This window comes from Drosophila suzukii, chromosome 3 (assembly GCF_043229965.1).
Source record: "Drosophila suzukii chromosome 3, CBGP_Dsuzu_IsoJpt1.0, whole genome shotgun sequence".
Lineage (NCBI taxonomy): Eukaryota > Metazoa > Arthropoda > Insecta > Diptera > Drosophilidae > Drosophila > Drosophila suzukii.
In genome coordinates, this window is record NC_092082.1 from 41,457,946 (window position 1) to 41,472,052 (window position 14,107).

At 42.0% G+C, this 14,107-nt stretch overlaps 1 long non-coding RNA gene across 1 annotated transcript; it reads right to left on the reverse strand.

Moving 5' to 3' along the window:
- Nucleotides 1-5,457: 5,457 nt before the first annotated feature.
- On the reverse strand, nucleotides 5,458-6,921 carry LOC139353274 (uncharacterized). Its single transcript, XR_011604455.1, has 3 exons — nucleotides 6,141-6,921; nucleotides 5,904-6,084; nucleotides 5,458-5,843 (listed from the first exon to the last, which is right to left on the reverse strand). It is a non-coding gene; the product is annotated as an uncharacterized lncRNA (long non-coding RNA).
- Between the last annotated feature and the right edge of the window lie 7,186 nt (nucleotides 6,922-14,107).

Below are 14,107 nucleotides of genomic sequence, written 5' to 3' on the forward strand. Positions count from 1 at the left end.
AATTCTTTTCTAGGGAAGGCCACCATACAATGTTTCCGTAGAGGAGAATGGGCCTGACTATTGCAGTGTATAGCCAGTGGACTATCATGGGGGAGGAAGTGGGGTGTCTCCCTTTAGTGCTTTAGTGGCGGTGGTGCGAAGCGCCCCACTGATGCAGAGTTCAGCGCTTCTTTGGATCTTGTGAAGGATCCGGAGGTTGCAATTCTTTTCTAGGGAAGGCCACCATACAATGTTTCCGTAGAGGAAAATGGGCCTGACTATTGCAGTGTATAGCCAGTGAACTATCATGGGGGAAAAACCCCACTTCCTCCCTATGGCTTTTTTACAAGCGAAGAGGGCTATGGCCGCTTTGCGTGTGCGATCTAGGATGTTGTCTGTCCAGAGGAGCTTTTTATCAAGGATGACACCCAGGTACCTTGCTTGGTTGCTAAGGGTTAGGCGCGTTTGGTGTTGCTTTGGGAGAATTAGATTTGGTATCTTAACTCCCAGTCCAGAGACAGCCGTCAACCGGGAGAGAGTGGATAAAGCTGTCTCCATTATATTACAAAGAGTTTGCGGAAATTTGCCCTGCAGTAGGATAACCACGTCGTCCGCGTAGGCTACCACTTTAGTGCCCGCCACTTTTAGAAGTGATAGTAGTTTGTTGACCACTAAAACCCATAGAAGAGGGTAGAGTGCGCCTCCTTGTGGGGCCGCCTACTAAGCTAATTTCTGCAGTAGCATAGAATCTACTGCGGAAGCATCCAGACTCAGAAGAATTTTAGCAAAGACTATAGCAACCATTGGCTATCTAAAAACCAATGCTGACAGCTGGACGGAAAACAGTCAGGAAACCCTTGAACTACTGTTAGACACCCACTTCACTAAAAACACCCATGTAGTGGAGGACCTCTACATAGAGGAGAGCTTAGACGACCAGATAGAAGCATCCCTGTCATTTGGGTCTACATCCAAGAGCTCCACAAAGTATTTCCTAGTATATGCAATAACTGCATACTCCAGTTCTCTAAGGTGTTCTGCTCCATGTTGTAGATGCGGTATGCGCCTAGAAACGAGTGGAGCAATTCACAATACTGCCACGCGGAAGGAGCGCCACCGCTTGGCCCCATTTTATTTTTTTCCTGCCTGCAAGGATTAATATAGTTGAGTTGATTTCCAATATGTTGTTGCGCGCATATAAGTTACCTTTACTTTTTGGACACATCAAACCCAGCTTCCATTAAGGTCTACTCCATCTCCATGTATATATGGAAATTTTTTCGGGCTCCCAGCAACTGCTTGATGTTTCCCTGCCAAATACCGATCAGCAGGACCTCCATCTACATAGTCCACCTCAGCTTGCCACCGTCAGTTCGCGTATTATTGACTGTAAAATTAAAAACAATTAATTATTAAAAATATAAAGAGCATTTATGTTCATACCTATTGCTTCGCCGCCTTCCATCGCAAAGTTTCCCGTCATCGTTGTTTACGTTTTCGTAGTGAATGTTTTACTTTCCACTTTCAAGAAGAAGAGTTTGGGGTTTCCACCTAAGAGTATCGCCTAACTATCGCCTAAAATAGTCCGACAAATTTGGATGGGGATCCAACTGGGAAATTTTCGGAATGGCAAAACCTTATGGACCATCCGTTCAACGGGTGGTAGATGGTGGATGGATCTCTGTGGGAAGACCCTACAAGGGGAGTATTGCAAGTAAGAGCTGATTAAAAAAGCAGCACCTCCTCGAAGACGGTCAAAGGGATGACTGGCCGTCAATAAATCATATCCAAAAGTTCTGAGATGTGAAGGGCTGTTGAAATGCGTTTTGTTTATTAGCACCACATCATTTGAATTAGAGGTAACACTTTTGCCAGTGCGACCATTGGCGTTCCAAAATGAGAAACGAATGCCTAAATTGTGTATCCTGTCTCCTGATCTTAGACGCATCCGAAGGCGAACTGCCAGTACTGGTTCTTAAAAAGCTCCATCATTTTTGCCATGATTGACATCATCCGGTCAATATGTGAGAAATAAGTAGTTTAAAGCCAGCCATAGGTTCCCCCTGAGGTAAGCGTGCTAGAATCAGAAGGTAGCTTTGCTTCAAGCACTCTGAGCAGGAAGAGGGGCAAGTACGTATTGAAATTATGGTTGTTCCAGGTTGGACCAAATAAGGACTTTTGCGGTAGCCTGCACTGCAGTTCGAACAGTAATTAATGCACTAAAATTGATCCTGAGACCTAGCGGGGCAAACAGGGTTTCGACATTTATGATTTCCACCACAAATAGCGCATTTGGGAGGCAAGAAACAGTATTTTTTTGAGTGTATTTTGGCAATTATAATTATTATTGTATTATTATTTATAATAATTTTGGCGACGAGTCTAGCTCAACAAAATATTGGGTGTGTAACCATTGCTCTTACCAGTGGGGTTGTAGACATTGCGGCCAACATGAGTAGCGGCGCCTTGCTTACCATTGATGTCATCAGGATCCGTAAAAGAATGTAGGCCTTTGACTGAGATCCTGGAAGATCGATCACTTTTCAATTGCCAAGAGTTCAACGGGATATTGGTACTCCACAAAACATGTTTAATTATCTGTATCTGTATCACCATCGGAATGAGATTTCCTTTACCGTAGTAGGTACAGTTATCTTAAATTTTATAATGGTTTTGGTAGCCTTGATAATATTCAAAAGTGGTTTAACATCAGTAGTACCTTTTATCACAAAGGCGAAATGAACTGACCCCCGTCCTTTTCCCGTTAAGGTGCTTTAGTCATTTCAGAAATGTTCTTGTTATTTTGTAAAATTCCACCTTTATTGAAAGAAGTTATTGTACGATTTCTAGTCACAAGAGGCCGGCGGGAGTTAGAGGGTAGAGGAGACCGGGTGTCCATACGATCCTTAGGGAGAGGGCTGTCAATGTCATCATCAGAAAAGAGGGCAAAGTCGTTTCCATGACCAGCATTTTTTGACCAGGAGAGTACTAATACTTAGATCCAAATAGGTTCGAATTAACTTTATCAACTAATAAATCCATGTTGAGAAGCAAAATCTCTTTCATCACTAATCAAAGTATCCGCTGAAGCATCCAAAAAGTTTTTTAAAATTTTCTTGCGTTGAGGAAAAAATATCAGTAACAGATCGTTAATTGAGTTCAGAATCAAATTTCTGTGACCCAGCCTTCTTGGACCCGACGGAGGTTACTTTTACACCACGACTTCTAGACATCCTTGGAAACTCCTAGCTAACACTGATATTTGAATTATCAATCATAAATAGATTGAAGAACCATTGCAGTTAGCCACATTCGTATCATCACCACATAGTGGGTCCTTAAGAGCTTGATCAGCGACTGACATGATGAGGACCAGCAGAGTGGCCGACCAATACACTGCATTGAATTGAATTCAAGCAAGGACGGTGCGTTAATGAAGTCAAAAAAGCACAAAAACTGACAAAAAGTTAGATATTTGGTATTGAAAAACGAAACAGATTTTTTTTTAAATTATTGGAAAAAATTCAGAGAGCTGCTTAGAAATCGTTCCAAAAACGTTCATGTTTGAAACATCCCTGTGGATGTTATCGTTCCGAGCATTTTAAGGCGGCCCAATGATTGTTCTCAGTACTTTGGATTGTGCGTACGGTATGATGTTAATATTACTGCAGTACACCCGAGCTGGGATCCGTACGTTTAGATGGACTTTAGGGTGGAGTTGTAGAGAAGGACCTTGAAGTCTAGCATAGGGGCGACCTGGGGCTCATGAGCCAGTTAACACTGTTGGGTATCAGTTTCCGTTGAAGTTTCTTGCATTCAGTATTGTAAAGTTGAATTGCAGTATCAACGTGGTTGTTTAATCCAAAATACTTTAGACCATAATACACGTTACTCGTAGAGGAAAAGGGTATACTAGATTCGTCAAAAAGTATGTAACAGGTAAAGGGAAGCGTTTCCAACTCCATAAAGTTTGTATATTCTTGATCAGGATCCCCAGCCGAGTCCATCAACCCATGTCCGTTTGTCCGTATAACCGCTGTGATCTCGGAAACTGCAGATTCTAGAGATTCCTGCGCGGCGCAAGTTTGGTTCGTCGGGGTGCCAGACACACTCTAACGCCCAAACCTGCGGCTATTACATTTTTAAAGACAGAAAACAAAAGTTAAGCTGAAATGTAATGTTCTCTTCAATACCTATCGCTTGACCCAAAAAACGTCATGCTCACTAGAATGCCCACAAATTTCAAAAAATCCTAAGTATGAACGCCTTTATTTTGGAAATGATCAAAGATAGAGAATTGGTATTTCAGATTTAGATTTCGTAGCTTTTTACGAAGCGCAAGTTTGTCACGCGATTATGACATTCAAAATTAAACTACTGAGCGCCTTGATGTCCACATGTCGAGTGTCCACTTCGAATTTATTCAGGCTCTTCTAAAACCATCAATTGATTTTTTAGGTATTGTAAAATAGTGGTTCTCGAGAGTGCGCGACAGCGACAGCTTTAACTTAATTCGAGAGCGCAGGTTCAACTTCAACTAATTATTAAATTAATTGACTTAAGAAAATCGCCAGAAAATCGTTTTGAATACAGCCACGCGAACCAACCTAGCATGTTTCTGGAACGTCTTCGTGGATTGTCACTACTGTTTCGATCTGTAGATTGTCCACACCTTCGATGGTGAATCAGTGGGCCACAGCATATGACGTGTGCTCTGTTCGTTGGTGTCGAAAAGTTCCAAGAGCTCATTCAGTATTCGAGCAATTCCCCCAAAATTTGTGTCGTTGTCTTAATAAAGTATGACATAAAATAAATGTATTAGACTTCAAATCTTTCACTATTTCCAAAAGTACATCCCTTGATGAAAAACAGACAAACACTGCCATGTAAATCTTTATTAGCTGCTTCTCACAAATTTCAAGGGAGACTTAAACAGGCCCAAAGAGATCAACCCCGCTTGCTTCAAAGGGAATATTTCCTTGCAATCGAGCTTTTGGTAAATTACCCATTATCTGTGATAGAAGTTTCGGCAATGGCACTGCACTTGTGACGCGCGCTTAGTATCCAAATCAATAGTCTGAGAGGCCCAACCAACGACCGTGAACATGCATGCCAGTTAGTTCTATGTAAGAGTCTCAAATATAGGATCACAAATTTGCAAGCTTTTAGCATTAACGATTTAGCGATGGGGCATGTAGATGACGGCTTAAAACAAAGAGCATGACGAAGTGCCAATCATTTCAACAGATATAAAAGGATGTAGCTTTTTAATTCCAGCACGCATATTAGTTGATTTTTTTAGCCTTACAATTCCTTTCGCAAATTTTGTTTTTTGAACAACTTCAACTACCTTAAGAAATGCAGTTCCGAGCTTATCAGGACAAAATCAATTTCAAATTATATTTCTCCTTTTATTAATAAATCTATACATATAGCTACTAAGCTAATTTCTGCAGTAGCATAGAATCTACTGCGGAAGCATCCAGACTCAGAAGAATTTTAGCAAAGACTATAGCAACCATTGGCTATCTAAAAACCAATGCTGACAGCTGGACGGAAAACAGTCAGGAAACCCTTGAACTACTGTTAGACACCCACTTCACTAAAAACACCCATGTAGTGGAGGACCTCTACATAGAGGAGAGCTTAGACGACCAGATAGAAGCATCCCTGTCATTTGGGTCTACATCCAAGAGCTCCACAAAGTATTTCCTAGTATATGCAATAACTGCATACTCTAGTTCTCTAAGGTGTTCTGCTCCATGTTGTAGATGCGGTATGCGCCTAGAAACGAGTGGAGCAATTCACAATACTGCCACGCGGAAGGAGCGCCACCGCTTGGCCCCATTTTATTTTTTTCCTGCCTGCAAGGATTAATATAGTTGAGTTGATTTCCAATATGTTGTTGCGCGCATATAAGTTACCTTTACTTTTTGGACACATCAAACCCAGCTTCCATTAAGGTCTACTCCATCTCCATGTATATATGGAAATTTTTTCGGGCTCCCAGCAACTGCTTGATGTTTCCCTGCCAAATACCGATCAGCAGGACCTCCATCTACATAGTCCACCTCAGCTTGCCACCGTCAGTTCGCGTATTATTGACTGTAAAATTAAAAACAATTAATTATTAAAAATATAAAGAGCATTTATGTTCATACCTATTGCTTCGCCGCCTTCCATCGCAAAGTTTCCCGTCATCGTTGTTTACGTTTTCGTAGTGAATGTTTTACTTTCCACTTTCAAGAAGAAGAGTTTGGGGTTTCCACCTAAGAGTATCGCCTAACTATCGCCTAAAATAGTCCGACAAATTTGGATGGGGATCCAACTGGGAAATTTTCGGAATGGCAAAACCTTATGGACCATCCGTTCAACGGGTGGTAGATGGTGGATGGATCTCTGTGGGAAGACCCTACAAGGGGAGTATTGCAAGTAAGAGCTGATTAAAAAAGCAGCACCTCCTCGAAGACGGTCAAAGGGATGACTGGCCGTCAATAAATCATATCCAAAAGTTCTGAGATGTGAAGGGCTGTTGAAATGCGTTTTGTTTATTAGCACCACATCATTTGAATTAGAGGTAACACTTTTGCCAGTGCGACCATTGGCGTTCCAAAATGAGAAACGAATGCCTAAATTGTGTATCCTGTCTCCTGATCTTAGACGCATCCGAAGGCGAACTGCCAGTACTGGTTCTTAAAAAGCTCCATCATTTTTGCCATGATTGACATCATCCGGTCAATATGTGAGAAATAAGTAGTTTAAAGCCAGCCATAGGTTCCCCCTGAGGTAAGCGTGCTAGAATCAGAAGGTAGCTTTGCTTCAAGCACTCTGAGCAGGAAGAGGGGCAAGTACGTATTGAAATTATGGTTGTTCCAGGTTGGACCAAATAAGGACTTTTGCGGTAGCCTGCACTGCAGTTCGAACAGTAATTAATGCACTAAAATTGATCCTGAGACCTAGCGGGGCAAACAGGGTTTCGACATTTATGATTTCCACCACAAATAGCGCATTTGGGAGGCAAGAAACAGTATTTTTTTGAGTGTATTTTGGCAATTATAATTATTATTGTATTATTATTTATAATAATTTTGGCGACGAGTCTAGCTCAACAAAATATTGGGTGTGTAACCATTGCTCTTACCAGTGGGGTTGTAGACATTGCGGCCAACATGAGTAGCGGCGCCTTGCTTACCATTGATGTCATCAGGATCCGTAAAAGAATGTAGGCCTTTGACTGAGATCCTGGAAGATCGATCACTTTTCAATTGCCAAGAGTTCAACGGGATATTGGTACTCCACAAAACATGTTTAATTATCTGTATCTGTATCACCATCGGAATGAGATTTCCTTTACCGTAGTAGGTACAGTTATCTTAAATTTTATAATGGTTTTGGTAGCCTTGATAATATTCAAAAGTGGTTTAACATCAGTAGTACCTTTTATCACAAAGGCGAAATGAACTGACCCCCGTCCTTTTCCCGTTAAGGTGCTTTAGTCATTTCAGAAATGTTCTTGTTATTTTGTAAAATTCCACCTTTATTGGAAGAAGTTATTGTACGATTTCTAGTCACAAGAGGCCGGCGGGAGTTAGAGGGCTCTGGTAGAGGAGACCGGGTGTCCATACGATCCTTAGGGAGAGGGCTGTCAATGTCATCATCAGAAAAGAGGGCAAAGTCGTTTCCATGACCAGCATTTTTTGACCAGGAGAGTACTAATACTTAGATCCAAATAGGTTCGAATTAACTTTATCAACTAATAAATCCATGTTGAGAAGCAAAATCTCTTTCATCACTAATCAAAGTATCCGCTGAAGCATCCAAAAAGTTTTTTAAAATTTTCTTGCGTTGAGGAAAAAATATCAGTAACAGATCGTTAATTGAGTTCAGAATCAAATTTCTGTGACCCAGCCTTCTTGGACCCGACGGAGGTTACTCTTACACCACGACTTCTAGACATCCTTGGAAACTCCTAGCTAACACTGATATTTGAATTATCAATCATAAATAGATTGAAGAACCATTGCAGTTAGCCACATTCGTATCATCACCACATAGTGGGTCCTTAAGAGCTTGATCAGCGACTGACATGATGAGGACCAGCAGAGTGGCCGACCAATACACTGCATTGAATTGAATTCAAGCAAGGACGGTGCGTTAATGAAGTCAAAAAAGCACAAAAACTGACAAAAAGTTAGATATTTGGTATTGAAAAACGAAACAGATTTTTTTTTAAATTATTGGAAAAAATTCAGAGAGCTGCTTAGAAATCGTTCCAAAAACGTTAATGTTTGAAACATCCCTGTGGATGTTATCGTTCCGAGCATTTTAAGGCGGCCCAATGATTGTTCTCAGTACTTTGGATTGTGCGTACGGTATGATGTTAATATTACTGCAGTACACCCGAGCTGGGATCCGTACGTTTAGATGGACTTTAGGGTGGAGTTGTAGAGAAGGACCTTGAAGTCTAGCATAGGGGCGACCTGGGGCTCATGAGCCAGTTAACACTGTTGGATATCAGTTTCCGTTGAAGTTTCTTGCATTCAGTATTGTAAAGTTGAATTGCAGTATCAACGTGGTTGTTTAATCCAAAATACTTTAGACCATAATACACGTTACTCGTAGAGGAAAAGGGTATACTAGATTCGTCAAAAAGTATGTAACAGGTAAAGGGAAGCGTTTCCAACTCCATAAAGTTTGTATATTCTTGATCAGGATCCCCAGCCGAGTCCATCAACCCATGTCCGTTTGTCCGTATAACCGCTGTGATCTCGGAAACTGCAGATTCTAGAGATTCCTGCGCGGCGCAAGTTTGGTTCGTCGGGGTGCCAGACACACTCTAACGCCCAAACCTGCGGCTATTACATTTTTAAAGACAGAAATCAAAAGTTAAGCTGAAATGTAATGTTCTCTTCAATACCTATCGCTTGACCCAAAAAACGTCATGCTCACTAGAATGCCCACAAATTTCAAAAAATCCTAAGTATGAACGCCTTTATTTTGGAAATGATCAAAGATAGAGAATTGGTATTTCAGATTTAGATTTCGTAGCTTTTTACGAAGCGCAAGTTTGTCACGCGATTATGACATTCAAAATTAAACTACTGAGCGCCTTGATGTCCACATGTCGAGTGTCCACTTCGAATTTATTCAGGCTCTTCTAAAACCATCAATTGATTTTTTAGGTATTGTAAAATAGTGGTTCTCGAGAGTGCGCGACAGCGACAGCTTTAACTTAATTCGAGAGCGCAGGTTCAACTTCAACTAATTATTAAATTAATTGACTTAAGAAAATCGCCAGAAAATCGTTTTGAATACAGCCACGCGAACCAACCTAGCATGTTTCTGGAACGTCTTCGTGGATTGTCACTACTGTTTCGATCTGTAGATTGTCCACACCTTCGATGGTGAATCAGTGGGCCACAGCATATGACGTGTGCTCTGTTCGTTGGTGTCGAAAAGTTCCAAGAGCTCATTCAGTATTCGAGCAATTCCCCCAAAATTTGTGTCGTTGTCTTAATAAAGTATGACATAAAATAAATGTATTAGACTTCAAATCTTTCACTATTTCCAAAAGTACATCCCTTGATGAAAAACAGACAAACACTGCCATGTAAATCTTTATTAGCTGCTTCTCACAAATTTCAAGGGAGACTTAAACAGGCCCAAAGAGATCAACCCCGCTTGCTTCAAAGGGAATATTTCCTTGCAATCGAGCTTTTGGTAAATTACCCATTATCTGTGATAGAAGTTTTGGCAATGGCACTGCACTTGTGACGCGCGCTTAGTATCCAAATCAATAGTCTGAGAGGCCCAACCAACGACCGTGAACATGCATGCCAGTTAGTTCTATGTAAGAGTCTCAAATATAGGATCACAAATTTGCAAGCTTTTAGTATTAACGATTTAGCGATGGGGCATGTAGATGACGGCTTAAAACAAAGAGCATGACGAAGTGCCAATCATTTCAACAGATATAAAAGGATGTAGCTTTTTAATTCCAGCACGCATATTAGCTGATTTTTTCAGCCTTACAATTCCTTTCACAAAATTTGTTTTTTGAACAACCTTAAGAAATGCAGTTCCGAGCTTATCAGGTCAAAATCAATTTCAAGTTATATTTTCCCTTTTATTAATAAATCTATACATATAAGCCATAATGTGAACAACTTTCAAATAAGACGACCACTTTTCTACTATTATTCAATATACGGCGAGAGAGCAGAGCCTTGGGGCACCAGGAGCATCTCGAGCTACAGGACGGAGCAGACCAACCGAGCCACCTACCCGCTGTAATAAGTTAACCCAGAATAAATCCTCACTGGTCTACGGGGCAGCCACGTCATATAAATTTGGTGGGACGAACAAACAATCTACTGACCTAGCCGCACGAATCTCGTAGCGAGCAACCAATAAAATCATTTCGTTACATCGAGCGCCCAACGTGATTGTCCCAACAGCGAAAGCAACAAAAGCAGAATTGGGTAGAAGTGGATTTACGGCCTCAAGTAGGAGGACTTCGCCCATGCCGCAGATCCTTAATATTACCCTAGATGGCATATTGGACGACAAGAGTAAGGCATTATCGGAATACTATTCAGAGACAGAGAACAAGCCGAGCTGGAAGCAGCATATCACGACAGAGCCGGCTCGGGAACCTAGTGGCAAGTCTGAGCTTCGACAACCTGCAAAAGAACCCCATACGAGAAATTAAGCCAGGATAGAAAAACAGCAACTCTGTTCTCTTTCACACCTATTTACTGCCCAGAGACTTATTTACCGGGCTAGGAGATCAAGTCAGGCAACGGAAGCAGGGCTGCAGCGAGTCGTTCAAGGACCTCAAAAATTATTAAGGAGAACTGCTTCCCGAATCTAAGGATCGTCCTAAGATCGTACTAGGTGTCGGACGTGAATACGGTGATGGACACTGGGCTCGGGGATGTCGGAATCAAAGTCTGCTATTCTGCTGGGTATGCGGTAAAGTGGGTGTCAGAAGCGTCGAGTGCTGCCAACATGCGCGAAATGGCCAGCGATCCCAGCCGCAGAAAGGTCAGCGGGGTCACACGGTGCTACCTTTCCAAACTAACTGGCAAGCTAATCGAAGAGGAGCAGTAGTTGTCCGCAGCGGTGATGATTGGTGGGAACAGCTACAAAGCCAAAATCGACACGGGGGCGACGGCAAGCTTCGTTAGCGAAGAACTGGTGGACAATCTTGCTGCTCTAGGAAGAATTACAAGGACGAGACGACAAGTTAGGTTGGCAGACGGAAAATGCGGCGAAATAAATGCACAGCTCGAGGCTGAGGTCCAATCGGCGACAAGCAACTGACCAGGCTGTGCGTCGACTTCAGACAGATGAAGGCGAAGTCTGTAACCTAAAGGAAGCCCGGTACATCAGCACCTTGGATCTGCAAAAAGAAAAACCACGGCGCAGCGGGGCACGCAGGAACCGAAGGACGATTTAACGGTTTGCAGCCTGATTCTACTGGTCAAATATGCCCGAGCCCATGTGAAGTGCGAGACATGTCACGATATGCGCGGACTTCGTCGGAGCCCTTCCACGTTCTAATCGCGGAAACCAATGCTGCTGTTCCTGAAGACCTGTTCTCGAAGTAGACGGAACTAGTGCCGAGGCGCTTAAAAAAGCGTTTAGCGTTTATAATCGCAAGGTATGGGGTACCCTAGATGGTCATACGGACAAAGGGTACAATTTACGCGCCGGATCTTTATGAGTTTCCTAACCGCACCCTATACGCCTTAGAAAAACCGAACAGAGGGAGCAAGAAGGACGGTGAAGACCATGATAGCGCAGTTCGCAGGGCAGGACCGCAGGCCTGCGAAGGACTTACAACAAGTGCAGATCCAGACCGCACGGCACCAGGATTAAGCGTTGGGCGTTTCCCAGAATCATCCGTGGTTACGATAGGCAGAAAGGACATTCACAAAGGTGCTGCACAAGGATACAATCAACCGATTTAATCTAAGTCTAAAACCCGATCTGCCGATCCTATTATCTTGCAAATAGCAGCCTCGAGCGCTATTACTTCCATGTTCGACCTTTTTTCTTCATTTATATGGCCTAATACCTGCTCTACTGCAGCTAAGAATCCGTCTAACTGTCCTTCTCCTTCTTCATTCTTTGGAATATTTTCCTTAATCGCTTCTGATGTACATGGTTGTTGACCCTCGGTTCTCCACTTTTGCGGAACCTTGCCGTAGACGAAGGCATTACATATTTCATTTTCACTTTTCTTTGACATTTACCCTTTCTATTCCTTAAATGTATGTACTGTCTTCCGTTATATTAATACGTCTCTTATTCTAACAAAATGAGGTGTTCGCTTACTACTGTGGGAAAAAAAGTAAAGTGAATTTGTTTTGTTCAAATTTCTTGGTCTGGTGCACTATAAATTCCCAACTTTTTAAATGAAAGTGATGCATAAATTCCTGCTTATTCTACTGCTTATCTTTTTATTTGGTTAGTGCTTAGGAGTTCCTCGAGTTTCCGTGTTGTTAAATGGAGTTCTGTAATTAATCAGAACTGGTATGATTTTTTTTGTTTGTTTATTGTAGAGTAGCGAGAAGTAGGGTTCTAACATAAAGTTATCTGTTATTTATTTATTAATTTTTTATTATTTCTTGTCCCAGAAAGCATTTTTATACCCTTTACTCGTAGATTAAAAGTGTATACTAGATTCATCGGAAAGTATGTAACATGTAGAAGGAGGTGTTTCTGACCCCATAAATATATATTCATGATCAAGATCCCTAGCCGAGTCGATGTAGCCTTGTCCGTATGGACGCTGTGATCATGGAAACGGATTCTAGAGATTCCTGCGGAGCGCAAGTTTATTTCGTCAGGGTGCTACGCCCACTCTAACGCCCACAAGCCGCCCAAAACTTTGGCGCCCACAGTTTTCATGCTGTACAAATTTTTGCTGAAATTTATTTCTTTCGTCAATACCTGTCGACTGACCTATAGTAAAGTTTGCCAAGCCCACTTTAACGTCTATAAACGCCCATAACGCTTAAATCTGTCTGCCGCCCATATAAACATATATTGAGATCGCGGGTAGGGATTGTAATGCGAACCTCGCATTGCTACTTGTATATCTCCATCTCCCTTTAACTGAGAAACTGGTATCCTTGTGCGTTACATCTGAATTTGTCGGATCTTTATTTTTTAATTATCATTTCAATTATTATTGAACTGCACACATCCTTATGACATTCGAATGAACACAAGCTTGCTTGCTCTATTGTTGTCCCAGCACCTGTATTTTTGTATAAACATTCCACCGTCGCTGAGTCGATCGAACCTTCCCGTTTTACCTCTTACGCCAACGGCGCTTCAGCATGCTGACTTTAAATATGTCGCTAGCTCGGCCCGCTTCCGTCGCACCAGCTCCGTGCAACCCACCGATCGATCGGACCGTCCACTGCGACTTCGCTTCATTGGCAACCGCAACTGGTTGTCACGTCGCATGGGCTGTCGCAGCCAACCAACCGATCGAACCGTCCACACGCCATCGAACTGCCAGCAACCGTAATCAACTGTCACGTCGCATTAGCCGTCGCAGCCAACGAACCGATTAAACCGTCTGAAACGACATCCGAAATCAAATACGGCCACTGAAAAAACTGTGTCCCCATCTCGATTTACTTCCCCTTATAATATATCATATTTTTTCAAATTCTTTAAGCTTGTGATTCGAATTGGCTTCCATTAATTTATTTTACTTCGTATTTAGTTATTTACTTTTACTACTTTTAATGTTTTTTATACCCGTTACTGGTAGAGTAAAAGGGTATACTAGATTCGTCGGAAAGTATGTAACAGGCAGAAGGAAGCGTTTCCGACCCCATAATGTATACATATTCTTGATTCCTGAGATTCCTGCGCAGCGCAAGTTTATTTCAGCAAGGTGCCACGCCCAATCTAACGCCCGCAAACCCCAAAAAACTGTGGCTTCTACAGTTATGAGCTAGAATAAAAATTTTAACTGAAATGTATGTTCTTATCAATACCTATCGATTGACGCATAAACCGCCCACAAACTTCAAAAAATCGAAAATTTGAACGCGGATATCTCGGAAACTATCAAAGATAGAGAAATGGGATCTCAGATTTA